Source organism: Bombina bombina, chromosome 1 (assembly GCF_027579735.1).
Source record: "Bombina bombina isolate aBomBom1 chromosome 1, aBomBom1.pri, whole genome shotgun sequence".
In the NCBI taxonomy this organism is placed as follows: Eukaryota; Metazoa; Chordata; class Amphibia; order Anura; family Bombinatoridae; genus Bombina; species Bombina bombina.
In genome coordinates, this window is record NC_069499.1 from 62,384,351 (window position 1) to 62,400,065 (window position 15,715).

The 15,715-nt window shown below is 37.7% G+C and overlaps 1 long non-coding RNA gene across 1 annotated transcript; it reads left to right on the forward strand.

The window, feature by feature from the left end:
- The first annotated feature begins 6,604 nt into the window (after nucleotides 1-6,604).
- Nucleotides 6,605-9,521, forward strand: LOC128636232 (uncharacterized). The gene is made up of 2 exons (XR_008398685.1): nucleotides 6,605-6,726; nucleotides 9,280-9,521. It is a non-coding gene; the product is annotated as an uncharacterized LOC128636232 (long non-coding RNA).
- The last annotated feature ends 6,194 nt before the right edge of the window (nucleotides 9,522-15,715 follow it).

The window sequence follows — 15,715 nt, forward strand, 5'->3', positions numbered from 1 at the left end:
TTTTAAACAATACAAATTCTCGAGTAGACTGTCCCTTTAAGGGTTTCCTGCAATTTGTATCATTGGCCACTTATGGACCAACTGAAAAAAGATTTGATGTGATTTCTCTCCATAGCAGTGAGTTTTTGATCATCAGGCCCAATGTCTGAATTATGAAAGGAAAAAATAGGATTTATGTCCCTTATAAGCAGTTAAATGACTAAATAACATTTCTGTTACACATTGGTCTAGATTCATAAATGCTCGTAAGGCACCCAATGCATGATATCTAGGGTGGCCATATTGCCGCTTTAAAACAGGACACATATGAAAAATACATATGTCAGGGTTTTTATAATGAAACATTATTCAATACATTTCTTTAAACAACCCTGACATATGTGTTTTTCATATGTGTCCTGTTTTAAAGCAGCAATATGGCCACCCTAAATGATATCTCATCAAACACAAACTGTTACAACCGCAACACTTCTGAGACACAATTACAAAACAGTTTATTTAAAGAACCATTAAATACAATAGAATTTTATAATTAAAAAGAAAATGACAATAGCAAATAGCCAATCACAGATTAGTATATGTATTCGCTGTGAACGTGTGCACATGTTCAGTAGGAACTGGTGACTCAGAAAGTGTGCATATATAAAGCTGTGAACAATTTGATAGTGGAAGTAAATTTGAAAGTCTCTTACAGGGACAACACTTTGAGATAATAATATAAAATGATACATTGTATATAAAAATACAACTCTGCAATATAATTTCATTATTTATTTTGTTATCTTTACCTGTAATTCCACCATGAAATTGTGAGCATTTCAGTTCCTGTTAGAAATAGAAGTGCTGAACCTTTTTATATTCCACACAGCCATTGGCTGCTCACTCTAGTGGCCTATTTAAAAACTGTCCCTAATTGGCCACAGCAGAGAAGGTAACCTAAGTTACAACATGGCACCTCCCATTGGTTTTTAGACACTGGGCTAGATTACTAGTGGATTGCAAACGCTTGCATCCGAGTGATAAGGGGTATATCGCAAGGTTTTGTGCTCATCTGGCTTATTGCTTGTATTACGAGCTGAAAGTAAACGCGATCGCGTGAGCGTAATCGCGATATATGCTAGAATCATTACCGTGACTTCAGAGCTCTGGTTAACTGTTTTGTGAAACATTAAAGTTGCACAAAACACATCAAAATAAATTACAAAGTACATTTACACTCATAATAACACTGACTAATAACAATTATTTTAAAAAAATACACAAAAGTTATAAATGCACAAAGATATGAGATCTCAGGTATTAGAAAAAAAAAGGCAGGCAAAGATACATACATATACATGTCTAATGATGTTTATTTATGTATATATATATATATATATATATATATAAATTATACATATATTTATATGTGATTATATGTATTTACAGACATATATACACATATAAACATATAAATACATATGTACACACATACATACACCATTAAACACATTACTAAATACGAATAGTGCATAAATGATTTTTCATGTTTTAAGCCACTGGACTGCACTTATATATATGTATATGTCTACATATGTATTTATGTGTTTATATATATATATATATATATATAAAAAGAAAGACAGAGTTTGGTTCACTACACAGCGCTAGTCTCACAGTCTAAAGTTCACTAATGAGATTATACTAGTTCTTATAACAATGGAATTGAATTGTTATAGTAGGATAAATAGCACTTACGGTTTAAGAATTTGTATATATCGTTTATAATAAAGTGAATTTGTAATAATAAAGCTCCTTGAATATAAAGAAATTTTTAAACCAGTTAAATTGGTGTGTTGTTAGGAATATATACCTATTTGTACAACTAGTTTGAAAAAATATATATAAAAACAGAACGGGCAATAGTTACTGTCAAGAGCGAACTGCTACAGTGAGTACATATAATGAAATGAGGAAATAAACTGTTATTACAATGTAGCAAAAAGTCATATATAGAGAATATAACGATCCAAAATAAGTTGATAAAGTCTTATATGAGCATTGGTATTCTTATGTTCATATTGAACGCTCAATATTGCAGACAGTTGATTAACAGCAATCCCAAATGGACTCACAGGCTACTCACATTAGGTGACCTCAATCATATGAGGTAAGGAACGGACATTTGAACGTGATTGGCCCCTTCACCGATCCTCCGGTAGTAAGCTCTTAGTCCTGTGCGCTGTCTCAAATGGCTTTTCGGCTTGTCAGATGTAATTCAAAATCAGTGAAGTATCTTTCGATTTTTTCCACTCCCCATTAACGGGTGTGTTAATATCTGTGTATAAAGAGGATCATCACTCTCTACACTACCAGAGAGAAAAAAACACTATCAACACTAGCATAGGAGACCCTGGGGAGTGGAAAGAATCGAAAGATACTTCACTGATTTTGAATTACATCTGACAAGCCGAAAAGCCATTTGAGACAGCGCACAGGACTAAGAGCTTACTACCGGAGGATCGGTGCAGGGGCCAATCACGTTCAAATGTCCGTTCCTTACCTCATATGATTGAGGTCACCTAATGTTAGTAGCCTGTGAGTCCATTTGGGATTGCTGTTAATCAACTGTCTGCAATATTGAGCGTTCAATATGAACATAAGAATACCAATGCTCATATAAGACTTTATCAACTAATTTTGGATCGTCATATTCTCTATATATGACTTTTTGCTACATTGTAATAACAGTTTATTTCCTCATTTCATTATATGTACTCATTGTAGCAGTTCGCTCTTGACAGTAACTATTGCCCGTTCTGTTTTTATATATATTTTTTCAAACTAGTTATACAAATAGGTATATATTCCTAACAACACACCAATTTAACTGGTTTAAAAATTTCTTTATATTCAAGGAGCTTTATTATTACAAATTCACTTTATTATAAACGGTATATAACAATTCTTAAACCGTAAGTGCTATTTATCCTACTATAACAATTCAATTCCATTGTTATAAGAACTAGTATAATCTCATTAGTGAACTTTAGACTGTGAGACTAGCGCTGTGTAGTGAACCAAACTCTGCCTTTCTTTTTACTAATACGGTGTGATCACCTATAAGGGTAGTGTGACCACACTCTCTGGTTCACTCCAGCAGCTTATCTCTTATTGGTGTTAATTTTTTGCGCCTCCAGTGTGGCCCACACCTAGGTGTGGCTCACATTACAAAAATCCTTTTTTAGAAAAATACGATTATATATATATATATCAGTGGCGTAGCGTGGGTTGTCAGCGCCCAGGGCAAGGCAAGTATAGCGCCCCCTAACCCATTAGAACTGACCCACACAAACATACACATATGCCTACACCTATACCCACACAAACATGTATGCACATATGCCATTAGCCCTGTCACGGAGACAAACTTTTTTATGCTTATATTTCAAATTTAAATGCTCTCATGCACATTTCAATTTTGACCTTACCTTTAAATTATGTTTGTTATCTTTGGATTTGCAATGAGTTTTTATATGAAAATCCTGCTTAAAGTCATGCAGTGCTATTGATATTGGAATATTAATACTTAAAAATAGAGCCCTGTGCCGGACTTTTGTGCTGAAATAAGCATGTAGTAAATAATGTTACCCATCACACCAAACAAACTATATTTAAATGTTTTTGGATTTAGTAGGGAGCACAGAAACTAATGCACGTGACGTAATACATTTGCAGTGATTTAGAAATTAATGTAAAAGAAGCTAAAAATTTACCTTTACAGTTTAGTGCATCATGGACCTAAGTCATGTATTAAATTGTTAGTTCAATGAATATCCTAATCACTAATGACAGTCCCTGCAAAATTGCATAGTTATATATTGCAGTGTGCAGATTATCTGTTCCAATAACCTCTCATCTGTTTTAAGAGCATTATTTAAATTTCCTGTTGACTGGCATTGCAGTGGATTGAATAAAGCACGTCTGTGTAAATGTGGGATTTTTTAACACATATGTTTGACCTCCTCTCTCTAAATACACTTACATTGCAGAACGTACATGTTTTTTCTACCTCCTCTCTTTGTGCGTCGGCAGTTCAGTGTTCCCTCACTGGCTATGCTGAGCGAGCGCGCTAGAACCTCCTTCACGCTGATTCTTGAGGGACAGAGGGGTCAGCCTGAAGCAAACAGGAGGTAGGCATTTTAGAAACCCGGAACCCGCCTCTCCGTGTCACCTGAATGCTGCACCCAGAATGAGATCTGGAGGGTGCAGCATGAAGCCCCTCCCCCCCCCCCCCCCCCACGGGAATCACCCAAACACTTCTCCCTGAAGGAGTTACAGCATAGCGCCATGAGATTCAGATTTTTCCACCCCTCCCCTTTGAGTGCCCTAACGGCTGCCTAAGCAGACTTATGCTAGCGCTGCAGCACCAGCGCTGAGAAAAACAGTCCCCGACCAGACCAGGCTGCCTGCTTCCCAGGGAATTGCCGGGACAGTCTTACAATACACCCCCCGCAGTTAACACAGTAAAATACATTTTTATATATAAAAAAATAATAAATTTTTTAAAAATGTTTTCTCCCTTAGTGCTGCATCTGTCTGCAGTGGATGAGGGATGATGTGAGACAGTGAGAGCGCAAATTTTGCGCCCCTAAGAATTATGCGCCCGGGGCAACCGCCCCTGTGGCCCCCCCCCACGCTACGCCACTGATATATATATATATATATATATATATATACACAGAGAGAAGGAACAAACAACTGGCTCAATACTATTGTTAGCCTGTTCTATGGAGATTTTCCACCTGGGTGCAGCTTCTTTTAGCCCAGTAATGCTTTTCGCAGAGAAGAACTTTCCTGTAGTATATCAGTCTGATCACGCCTATAACGGTATGTCCAACGCCGAAATACCAGGCAATTCCTCTCTTAACAAGGAACACAGCAACCTCAGAGGATCGTTTCGGCCTTCATTGGGCCTTGTCAGTGAGGTGTAGCCATATTCCTCTAAGCACACTGAGCAAGGAGTCCACGTCTGGTTTCCCCTTTTTCCCATAGGGAGATTATATATACACAGAGAGAAGCACACTCACAAGAAACGAACAACTATTTGGCTAGATTACGAGTTTTTGTCGGTAAGGCTTGCGGTGCTAACGAGCAGTTTCTGCTCACTGCTCACCTACAAACAACGCTGTTATTACAGGTTTTTACAAACCCGGCGTTAGCCGCAGAAAAGTGAGCGGAGAGCAAAATTTAGCTCCACATATCACCTCAATACCAGCGCTGCTTACGGTAGCAGTGAGCTGGCTTAATGTGCTCATGCACGATTTCCCCATAGGAATCAATGGGGAAGAGCCGGCTGAAAAAAAACCTAACACCTGCAAAAAAGCAGCGTTTTAATAACTACCTAGCTAAAATAAATACAAATATACCTGTAAAATAAAACCTAACCTAAGTTACAATTACACCTAACACTACACTATAATTAAATTAATTACCTAATACATTTAGTATAGTGTCGGCGATGTTAGGGACGGCAAACACTAGTTAAATAAAATGTACTAGTGTTTGCGAGGCGGGAGTGTGGCGGTTTAGGGGTTAATATATTTATTAAAGTGGCGAAGATGTCCGGTCGGCAGATTAGGGGTTAAAATTTTTATTTAAGTGTTTGTAATGTGGGGGGGGCTCGGTTTAGGGGTTAATAGGTAGTTTATGGGTGTTAGTGTGCTTTTTAGCACTTTAGTTAAGAGTTTTATGCTACGGCGTTAGCCCAAAAAACTCTTAACTACTGACTTTTAAATGCGGTAGGAGTCTTGACAGGAGAGGCTGTACCGCTCACTTTTTCCAAGACTCGTAATACCAGCGTTAGGAAAATCCCATTGAAAATATAGGATACGCAATAGATGTAAGTGGATTTGCGGTATGTTTGAGTCACGGAAAAAAAGTGAGCGGTACACCTGTACCTGCCAGACTCGTAATACCAGTGGGCGTTAAAAAGCAGCGTTGGGACCTCTCAACGCTGCTTTTTAAGGCTAACGCAAGACTCGTAATCTAGGCGATTGTTAGCCTGTTCTATGGGGATTTACAACCTGGGTTGCACATATACATATTTAGACATGTACATGTATGTAATCTCTATGTTAAAGACCTTTGCAACATTTCTTTTTCTAACACCTGAGACCTCATATCGTTGAGCCCTTATAACTTTTTTTTGTAATTTTTTTAAAATAATTTTTGATGTGTTTTGTGAAACTTTTTAGTCAAGTGTATCAGTTAACCAGAGCTCTATCCTGTCGTTTGTTAAATTCAATTGTGCTCGAGCGAACACATTTACTTTCAACTTATAATATATGTGCTACTTCGGATGTGCACCAAGAGCCGCGATAAAGCCCTTATTGCTTGCTCGCAACTCATAATCTAGCCCTTAATCATAACTTTATTGCTCTTGTGAAGTATTTTTAAGTTTCAGTGTTGCTGCAAGATGTTTTACAAACACGTTTTATGGAATCCAGGTCAATGTCATCAATGGCTGAGTATAATGTGTTTTTCTGGTAGTGATGCCCTTTATTACTAATCAAATGAGAACATCATATAATTATATGTTCTATTTTTTTTCTTGAAGGTTCCGGTCACAGTGAAGCTGGATAATCCAATGGAATTTATCTCACAAATATTGGAATCTAAAGACACTGGAACGGAATCTCTTGAGGTAACTACCTGCGCGTTTGTATACCAACATCCTGATTTAAGGTGAGAACCATCACTATATGGAACTGGGGCCACATAAAAAGCTATGGATGTCAGTTTTCTGGTCTTGACAGGATAATTGTGTTGAACCCAATCTATTGTTTGATAGTTAACAGCAAGTTAAAGTAACATAATACCCATATGCTAAATCACTTGAAAGTGGAGCAGGATAGCTGTAAAAAGTTGACTAGAAAATACCACATGAACATCTCGTTGTAAAAAAGGCAGATATTTCACCTCAAAATTTCCCCAGTAGCCAAATCCCATTGTAAACAGCAAATCAGGATGCAGTAGCTGCATGTGCAGGCACAGTCATATTCTTTATCTTCTTAGTTTATGATGTTTACTATAAAATCTCATGAGATTTCAGTTTCATCAGTGCTTTACTGTGATCTCAAGAGATTTCAATGAAATCTTGTGAGATTTTATAGTAAACATCCTTAAACTAAGGAGAGAAATAATATGACTGTGCCGGCACATGCCAGCTGCACACCCTTGTAAGTCCTGCGACTAGGATCCTGATTGGCTACTTTACATTGGTACTGCAATGTGTGGCCCGGCTATAGGCCCTTAGTCATGACTAATGGCCTATAGCAGGCACCAAACATTGTAGCACTTTTCCTATGGACTCTGTTATCAGAAAATAAAGGTCATTTTACATCTTGGAGTCTGAAATCTGCTTTGTGGGGTTCATTAGTTTGACAACTCTGACATATACCCTCAATTTGATAAGCTAATATATGACTAGTCAGGATGAGTGTTATAGCAAAGTAAATAAAATAGAAACATTAAAAAGTAAAATTATCTTTAATATATTAAATTTTCTAAAGATCTAATCAGTTTATTATATAGAGTGAGAAAAGGGAGTTGTAAGAACTGCAGAATATATTTGAGTAGTTCAGTGGTGCCGACACATTTTGCTAGTGGGTGTGCTAATTAGTTGTAATCTTCAAAAAAAAACTTTAAATGCAGATGGTATTTCTTTAAAGGAATAGAAAGGTCAAAATTTAAATGTAAATTAATGCAATTTAGTTTTAAACAGAATAATTTTTGCAGCATACTTCCATTAGCAAAAATGCTTCTAGTATAGGTAGTATACGGTTCCAGCGCCATACGCACATATGCCACGTGTGACTAGAGGATCTGGATACAAACACAATGTGGTCAATTTATTAAAGTGCGAGCGGACATAATATGATGTAGTGTATAATTTCCCCCGCACATCGATAAATGCCGACAGCAAACGCAGGGGGCGGCATTGCACAAGCAGTTCTTGCGAACTGCTTGTGCAATGCCGCCCCCTGCAGATTTGCGGCCAATCAGCGGCTAGCAGGGGGTGTCAATCAGCTGGATCGTAAAGGATCGGGTAGATTGAAGACCGCAGCCTCAGAGGCAGCGGACAAGTTATGGAGCAGCGGTGTTTAGACCGCTGCTTCATAAATACTGTTTCTGGCAAGCTTGAAGGCTCGCACGGAAACAGGGGCATCAAGCTCCATTCGGAGCTTTATAATTTAGCCCCAATGTCTAGTCAGAGACTTAATTCGTGTCATATAAGCCACTGCTGACTGTCTGAGGTGTGGTGTCCTAATGCTGGTGCACAGGGAACGCACAGCATATGTGCATATGCCTAGGAAAAACAATAATAACTTTTACTAGCAGCACTTTTGCTAATAGAAGTATATTAAAAATATTTAAAATTAAATAAATCCATGACCTATATCAACAATTAGTATCAACACTATACCTGCCGTTAAATAAAACCAAACAATATGGTGGGAACCCAGAGCCAGAGTGTCAGCAAATTTGTTTTAAGTGCATTCATGGGCCCTCGGGCCATAGGTTGTGCCCCACTGTTATAGATGGAGGATAGAATAGAGGTGAACAGAAATATGTAGAGTATATATGAGGAAATACTGTCATCAGTAATTACTGGCAAGAAAGATCTCTCATATATTTATCTAATACAGAAGAGAGATCAGGAAAGAGTGGAGGCTCTCTTTTGTAGACTATATGTACATATTTGTGTACTGGTTACAAGGTTATCCAGATTTCGAAGAAGGAATGAGTAATGGTATATCTGCTGCCTTTAGGCAATTAAAGGGATGGTGAAGTCAAAATTAAACTTTCATTATTCATATAGAGTTTGCAGTTCAAATAAAATGTAAATTGTATTTCTGTTATTAAATGTAAATTTTTCTTTTGTTATCTTTTGTTGAAAAGTAGCTCCCTTCTCAGGATTGTGCATGTATCTTAAGCACTATATCTATTACATTGCTACAAACACATTTGGCATATACATATCCTCACACCAAGTACTACCTCAGTATGCTTTCATAAGAGCTAAGTTTCAACAAAGGATACGATCAGAACAAAGTCAATTTGACATTAGAACTAAATTGCAAAGTTGTTTTTCTACATTATCTAAATCATGAAAGATCAATTTTGACTTCAATGTCCAGTTAAAATCCCAGATTGGGATTATTTGTCTTTGTTTATTTGCTACAAGTGCCATATTGTGCCAGGAAATACAAATTAACTTTCATCTTATCTTTGAAGGGAAGAGCATCTTAAGGCCATTATGGACATTAAAGGAAACATAAACTGGAAACAGAGAGAAAAACTTTTGTATTTTGTGAAAGAGCAAAAAGCACCTACTCCAGATGATCAAATTTTGTTCTTCAATGAGGTCGAAGTGAAATCTAGTTGGTGGAACCGGTTCTGCTGCTGCTGCTGTTGATTTGATGCATCATCTTCATCATATGACAAAAGTTGGGGCATAAAAATGTTCTAATATTTGATTATTGGAGTGTTTCTTGCACATACCTATGGGCTTCCTCACAGTCTTACCCATATCTGCTCCCGAAAACAAGGTTTCAGTCAGTATAGGAAGTGAGCTTTTAGAGTGATCACAATCAAAAATGGATTCATCCAATGAATGGCCACAGCCGCAAACAAGTTTTCCCTCGAAACATTCCCCAAAAAACGTGTTTTTGGTTGTTAAGTACATATACAATGGCTATTTGACACTTATGTTTACAATTCACTTGTTTTGAATTAACCCCTTTGTACATTGTATTAGGAAATCAACATCTACATGTGTGAGATAAACCTATTGTAATCCAAATCTATCCTGATAACTTGTATATGGGCATGGTGGGTATTCTAGGCCTGTTCAATGATTATGTATGTTCCACACAACAAACTTATTCACAAAATGTATTGACTTGGAATAGATGCTAAGATTGTTAAGGGGGTAGAATGCTGGCTTAAAGATAGACGACAGACGGTTTCTATTAATGGAGTACATTCAAATGAGGCATCAGTTACTAGTGGTGTTCCTGAAGGGTCAGTTCTTGGGCCTATTTTGTTTAACATGTTCATAAGTGATATTGGAAGTGGGCTTAAGGGGAAGGTTTGCTTGTTTGCTGATGATACAAAAATTTGTAACAGGGTAGATATTCCAGGAGGGGTTGAAGATTGATCAAATGAACTGTGATATTAAAAAGATAGAGGACTGGTCAAATAAATGGGATCTGAAATGTAATATTACCAAGAGCAAAGTTATGCATAAAGGATCCAAAAACCCACAGGCCAATTATATATTATTTCAGATGATATAAAATTTGGTACACAATGCAGTAGTGCAGCCAGCAAGGCCAGTTGAATACTTGGTTGCATTGGAAGAGGTATTAGTAGCAGAAATAGCAAAGTTCTTATGCCACTTTACAGATCATCAGTTAGAACAAATCTGGAATACTGTGTACAGTTCTGGAGACCATATCTTCAGAAAGATATAAATAAACTAGAAGCTGTCCAAAGGAGGGCTACTAAAATGGTACATGGTCTAAAATATAAAACGTACAAAGAAAGACTCTATGATCTAAATATGTATAGTTTAGAGGATAGAAGGAAAAGAGGTGAAATGATAGAAACCTTCAAATATATGAAGGGACTTAATAAAATAGAAGCTGAAAGCATTTTTCACAAAAAAAATAAATGCCAAAACAAGGGGTCACAATCTAAAGTTAGAGGGTAGCAGATTCAGGAGAAATTTGAGGAAGCATTTTTTTACAGAAAGGGTGGTGGATTCATGGAATAAACTTCCATTTGAGGTGGTAAACACAAAGACTGTAAAGAAATTAAAAAATGCCTGAAACATGCATAAGGCTATCCTAAGGAAAAAGTAACATTTAATATGGGTAGACTTGATGGGTCTTTTTGGTTCTTATCTACCGTCAAATTCTATGTTTCTATATTGACACGTTTAAAGGACCAGTCAACACAGTAGATTTGCATAATCAACAAATGCAAGGCAAGTCAATGTAATAGCACTTAGTCTGAACTTCAAATGAGTAGTAGATTTTTTTTCTGACAATTTTAAGTTATGTCTTTTTCCACTCCCCCTGTACCATGTGACAGCCATCAGCCAATCACAAATGCATACACGTAGCATGTGACAGCCATCAGCCATTCACAAATGCATACACACTTATTCTTGCACATGCTCAGTAGGAACTGGTGACTCAAAAAGTTTAAATATAAAAAGACTGTGCACATTTAGTTAACGGAAGTAAATTGGAAAGTTTCTTAAAATTACATGCTCTATCTGAATAATGAAAGTTTAATTTTGATTGAGTGTCCTATTAATACTTTTAAAGTATTTATTTTCCATTGTTTTGTAATTATTGATTGAGAATGAACTGTTTTCCAGTTTGGTGAGATTTACATAAGAAATTAATAAAAGCACTGCAGGAAACTAGTTTCTATTGGAAGAAGGTGGTCGCAACTGATATCATCTATCGTGAAACTACTAAGTGACAAGGTGTCCTCTATTGCAATAATATAACTGCAAAAATGTTAACAAAGCTGTAGAGAACGAGGTTTGTCCTTGCACAATTTCTATTACTGTAACAAGATTGTGATTCAATGTTCTGGATATTGTAAATCACGAATATTCAAATCACACTTTTTGTACCTTTTCATTTTTTTTCCAAACTCTTTTGCAAAAGATCTCGGTCACCAACAAACAACACATAGGGAAAACGGTGAATTCCCAGTCAGGAAGACTTGATTCTAATTGAAATCTCATTTATAAAGATGACAGTCATGTAACTGACAACCACAACAATATGAGTGTGATTTAGATAACAGAACATGATTGCTACACACTATTTCCAGATGTCGTGGTTGTGATTTTCATTTTCTCATTTGTCCTGCAGATCTCAGCAGCGAAATGAGATATCACATATTAAATGCTTGTTAATTTCAGTAGACACTGTAATAATTAGAGTTTAGATATACAAATACACATCCAAAATGGCGTCTGTGGACATTTTAGACTGGCTTTAAAAGTAATGGGTTGTGATGTCTGGGAACTTTTCATTTCCATGTTAAATATAAGGCATTTTCGGTGAGCTGAAAATATGTTCTCGGAAAAATTAAAAGTGCAATTTTTTTGCGGAAAAATCAACCAATAGATTTTGATTGACCCCTTATATGTTTAAATCCTGCATAGGGATTAAACACATAGTCAAAGTCAGCTATAGAGCAGCAATGCAACATTGATGCCTAGTTAAACACATCTGGCAAGCCAATGACAAAAGACAAATATGTGTAGCCAATGATCACTAGCTACCTCCCAGTAGTACATTGTTACTGATGAACATATACACATATGCTTTTTCAACTAATTATACAAGGGAACAAAGTTTAATTTCGAAAGGGGTTTTGAGATCTCAGCTTCAATTTAACCGTTCACCATCATGACCCTGTATTCTTGCCCAATTACAATTAGATTGTAAGCTCTTCTGGGCATGATATCTTAATAAATGTATATTTCTCTTGTAAGGTGTATCCAGTCCACGGATCATCCATTACTTGTGGGATATTCTCCTTCCCAACAGGAAGTTGCAAGAGGATCACCCACAGCAGAGCTGCTATATAGCTCCTCCCCTAACTGCCATATCCAGTCAATCTCTTGCAAACTCTCAACATAGCTGGAGGTAGTAAGAGGAAAGTAGTGTAATATAGTTAGTTTTTTCTTCAATCAAAAGTTTATTGTTTTTAAATGGTACCGGAGTTGTACTATTTTATCTCAGGCAGCATATAGAAGAAGAATCTGCCTGCGTTTTTCTATGATCTTAGCAGAAGTAACTAAGATCCACTGCTGTTCTCACATATGTCTGAGGAGTGAGGTAACTTCAGAGGGAGAATGGCGTGCAGGTTATCCTGCAATAAGGTATGTGCAGTTTAAGTTTTTCTAGGGATGGAATTTGCTAGAAAAAAGCTGCTGATACCGGATTAATGTAAGTTAAGCCTAAATACAGTGATTTAATAGCGACTAGTATCAGGCTTGCTATCAAAGGTATATACTCTGATTAATGTGCAATATAAAACGTTTGCTGGCATGTTTAATCGTTTTTATATATGCTTTGGTGATAAAACTTATTGGGGCCTAATTTTTTCCACATGGCTGGCTTGATTTTTGCCTAGAAACAGTTTCCTGAGGCTTTCCACTGTTGTAATATGAGTGGGAGGGGCCTATTTTAGCGCTTTTTTGTGCAGTTAAAATTACAGACAGAGACATTCAGTTTCCCTCAGCAGTCCCCTGCATGCTTTAGGACATCTCTGAAGGGCTCAAAAGGCTTCAAAAGTCATATATTGTGGAAGGTAAAGCCACAGTGGAGCTGTGGCAGTTGTTGTGACTGTTTAAAAAATGTTTTTTTTCAATTTGTTAATCCGTTTTTTGTATTAAGGGGTTAATCATCCATTTGCAAGTGGGTGCAATGCTCTGCTAACTTGTTACATACACTGTAAAAATTTCGTTAGTTTAACTGCCTTTTTTCACTGTTATTTCAAATTTTAGTAAAATTTGTTTCCCTTAAAGGCACAGTAACGTTTTTTATATTGCTTGTTTAACTTGATGTAAAGTGTTTTCCAAGCTTGCTAGTCTCATTGCTAGTCTGTATAAACATGTCTGACATAGAGGAAACTCCTTGTTCATTATGTTTAAAAGCCATGGTGGAACCCCATATGAGAATGTGTACTAAATGTATTGATTTCACTTTAAACAATAAAGATCAGCTTTTATCTTTAAAAAATTTATCACCAGAGGATTCTGGCGAGGGGGAAGTTATGCCGACTAACTCTCCCCATGTGTCAGATCCTTTGACTCCCGCTCAAGGGACTCACGCTAAAATGGTGCCAAGTACATAAAAGACGCCCATAGCGATTACTTTGCAGGACATGGCGGCAATCATTGATAATACCCTGTCAGCGGTATTAGCCAGACTGCCTGAATTCAGAGGAAAGCGTGATAGCTCTGGGGTTAGACGTAGTACAGAGAGGGCAGATGCCTTAAGGCCCATGTCTGATACTGCGTCACAATATGCAGAAGCTGAGGAAGGAGAGCTTCAGTCTGTTGGTGACATTTCTGATTCGGGGAAACCTGATTCAGATATTTCTACTTTTAAATTTAAGCTTGAGAACCTCCGTGTATTGCTTGGGGAGGTGTTAGCTGCTCTGAATGACTGTGACACAATTGCAGTACCAGAGAAATTGTGTAGACTGGATAAATACTATGCAGTGCCGGTGTGTACTGATGTTTTTCCAATACCTAAAAGGTTTACAGAAATTATTAATAAGGAGTGGGATAGACCCAGTGTGCCGTTTCCCCCCCCCTCCTATGTTTCCAATAGATGCCACCACACGGGATTTATGGCAGACGGTCCCTAAGGTGGAGGGAGCAGTTTCTACTTTAGCAAAGCGTACCACTATCCCTGTCGAGGACAGTTGTGCTTTTTCAGATCCAATGGATAAAAAATTAGAAGGTTACCTTAAGAAAATGTTTATTCAACAAGGTTTTATCCTGCAGCCCCTTGCATGCATTGCGTCTGTCACTGCTGCTGCGGCGTTCTGGTTTGAGTCTCTGGAAGAGGCCTTTCAGACAGCTACTCCATTGACTGAAATACTTGACAAGCTTAGAACACTTAAGCTAGCTAATTCTTTTGTTTCTGATACCGTTGTTCATTTGACTAAACTAACGGCTAAGAATTCTGGATTCGCCATCCAGGCTCGTAGGGCGCTATGGCTTAAATCTTGGTCAGCTGACGTGACTTCAAAGTCTAAATTACTTAACATTCCCTTCAAGGGGTAGACCCTATTCGGGCCTGGTTTGAAGGAAATTATTGCTGACATTACTGGAGGTAAGGGTCATACCCTTCCTCAGGACAGGGCCAAATCAAAGGCCAAATAGTCTAATTTTCATGCCTTTCGAAACTTCAAGGCAGGTGCAGCATCAACTTCCTCTGCTACAAAACAAGAGGGAACTTTTGCTCAATCCAAGCCGGGCTGGAAACCTAACCAGTCCTGGAACAAAGGCAAGCAGGCCAGAAAGCCTGCTGCTGTCTCTAAGATAGCATGAAGGAATGGCCCCCTATCCGGTAACGAATCTAGTAGGGGGCAGACTTTCTCTCTTTGCCCAGGCATGGGCAAGAGATGTTCAGGATCCCTGGGCGTTGCAGATCATATCTCAGGGATATCTTCTGGACTTCAAAGCTTCCCCTCCTCAAGGGAGATTTCACCTTTCGAGATTATCTGTAAACCAGATAAAGAAAGAGGCATTCTTACGCTGTGTGCAAGACCTCCTAGTTATGGGAGTGATCTGTCCAGTTCCACTGACGGAACAGGGACAGGGTTTTTATTCAAATCTGTTTGTGGTTCCCAAAAAAGAGGGAACCTTCAGACCCATTTTGGATCTAAAGATCTTAAACAAATTCCTCAGAGTTCCATCATTCAAAATGGAAACTATTTAGACCATCCTACCTATGATCCAGGAGGGTCAGTACATGACCACAGTGGATTTGAAGGATGCTTACCTTCACATACCGATTCACAAAGATCATTATCGGTTCCTAAAATTTGCCTTTCTGGACAGGCATTACCAATTTGTGGCTCTTTCCTTCGGGTTAGCTACAGCTCCAAGAATCTTTAC